The sequence below is a fragment of the Vombatus ursinus genome, unplaced genomic scaffold, assembly GCF_900497805.2.
Source record: "Vombatus ursinus unplaced genomic scaffold, bare-nosed wombat genome assembly UNPS02014973.1, whole genome shotgun sequence".
NCBI classification, from domain to species: Eukaryota; Metazoa; Chordata; class Mammalia; order Diprotodontia; family Vombatidae; genus Vombatus; species Vombatus ursinus.
Window position 1 is genome coordinate 17,214,712 of NW_020954751.1, and position 2,645 is coordinate 17,217,356.

Here is a 2,645-nt window from a genome sequence, read left to right on the forward strand (position 1 = left end):
AATGTGTCCTTCATAAAATGTAGTGCCCCAAACCAAACAAAATACTCCAGATAGAGTTTATCATAGGTAGACTAGAGCATGACTCAGCTTAACATGACAACCTAAGATTGCATTCATTTTTTGTCTTCCCAAATAGCACTAGGCTCTAGTAATTTACAGTGTAATTAGGTAGTCAGTATATCCACTAATGAAAGAATGAAATAACAACAGAGAAAGGAGAGGTAAATGATCTATTTTATCTATCTTTATTTATTTACTTGTTTTTAGTGAGGATAGTGACCTCATCAGCATGCAGGTGTGGAAAGTACCCCTCCCAAGGCAGATCAGCACCTGCTTTGCTATTTCTATCCTAGCTGCCTGGGGCACTAAGATTAAACAAAATCCACAGGATACCAAAGCCGGTATGTGTCTACCCACTACTACATGCTCCCTCTAAATGATTAAATGACAAAATGATGTTTATGACCTGTCAGGTCAGGCTTACTAGGGATTAATGTTATATGGAATATAGGGTATTGTGTCTGTTTTTTTTCCTGTTCTAAAAAAAAAAAAGATTGATTAAATTATACCTATGAGGTGTAAGGTACAGCACCTAAAGGGAAAAGAGATAGTAAAACATATACTAAATTCAGTTTAATTCATCTAATATTTATTAAAGCATCTGCTATGTACAGTGTTAGGTAGTGGACCATACAGAGATGAAAACAATAAATCCTAGCTTTAAGGAACTTATGTCATATATAATTAGGGGAGATACAGTAAGGACACAAGTATGAATGATATGAAGTAGAATGTGATCAGGGCAATGGATAGATCCAGACAAAGCATTCTTACAAAATTTGAAGTGGAAGATAATAGGATCATAGAGTCATCAATTTAGCACTAGAAAGGACCCTAAGAGGCCATGTAATTCACTGCACTGATGAATTCTACCCTTCCTTTTACCATCCTAGAGAAGGAAGATGACTTGCCAAGGTCAGATTGGTCGTGAGTGACCAAGTATTTGAACTCAGTTCCTCTGACTCCAAGTTCAGGGCTCTCTCCACTCTGAATCTCTTTCAGCCTTGTTAATGGCAAAGACACCTATTTTTACTTCATTGAATCTGTATTTTTCAGCTTGGCTTTTAAGATCCACTCCCATCTGATCTTCCCTAAATGACCTTATTTGCCTGATGTTTAATGTACTGGTCATTTACTCTGAGTCTCACAAATATTACAAGCCCATTCTTGCTCAGCTGCTTCACTCATGTGCTTCTCTCTGGAGTGTCAACCCATCTTTCTCCAAATAAACTATTCAACTAAATCCTCTTCATTCTTTAAAGCCTGGCCCAAGTTTCTTCTTCTTCTCCAGGAAATCTTTTCTGATCACTCTGGTTTCTATTCAACTAGATTGTAAACTCCTTGAGAACACAGAAAAGGTCTTTCTCTTCTCTCCTCCTGGGGTGTGCTGGAGCCAGCTTAAAATCAGCAAATACTGCAAATCAGGACTTGATTTATTACTTTGTTGATTTTTAACCTTAATACACAATGGGGAAAATGTTAATAATGCAGATTAAGCTTAAAAATGTGTTGTACGTTTTTTTCAAAGAACCAGTTGTTTTACCATCATATCCCAACTTTCCCTACTACAATGCAAGGACAATGTTGGATTCAGACAAAATAGGTGTCAAACATTTATTAATAGATTTACTGGGGAACTTGACTGGCTTTTTTTTTTTATTGTGGATATGCATGCTTAGTTTACATATCTTTTTTCACTTACACAAAACATAGAGACCAAGTATGTTCATAAATTTATTTATTTATAGGGCTTTCTACAGTATAATGAAAAGATGCTGGTCTTACAGTCATAATATCTGTGTTTCAGTTCAGACTATTATTTACCAATCATGTGATCATGAGCAAGAAACTTCACCAGTCTGATCTTCCATTCTCTGCAATGGAGATGATAATATTTGCTTCAGAAGCAATGTGTCATCCTGGACACAGTACTGTGCCTGGAGTCTGGACAACTTGGGTTCAAATACTGCGCTTAACACTTACCAGCTGTATGATCTCCTGGACAAATCACTTCATCTCTTTGTTTCTCAAGCAATTCCATATGATTTATCATTTTGGAGGAAATAGTCACACCATCTATCAATCAATCAATTGATGAACAAATATTCACTAACTGCCAGGTACAATTCTAGGCCCTGGGAGTACAAATACAAAGAGTGAAACAATCTTTACTCTTGATGAGTGTGATTACTATTGAGTTTACATTCTATTGGGGCAGACATCTCTATCTATCCATCCATCCATCTATGTATCTAGCTACACAATAAATATATACACATGTATACACATATCTATATATGCCCAATATATGTATGTATGCATGTACATGTGTGCATATATACAGAATAAATTCAAGTTAGTTGGGAGATGAAGCACTAGAATAGGGGCCACATGTGGCCCCCTCAGTCCTCAAACTTGTGAAGTTTGAATTCTGTCAAAGGGTGCACTTGAGGACCTAGAGGGTCACATGTAGCCTCAAAGCCGCAGGCTCCCCACCCCCTGCACTAGAAGTTTAGGGATTAGGGAATGTTTCATATAGAGGGTGGTGCTTGAACTGAGTCTTGAAGAAAGGGAGAGAGGTGGAG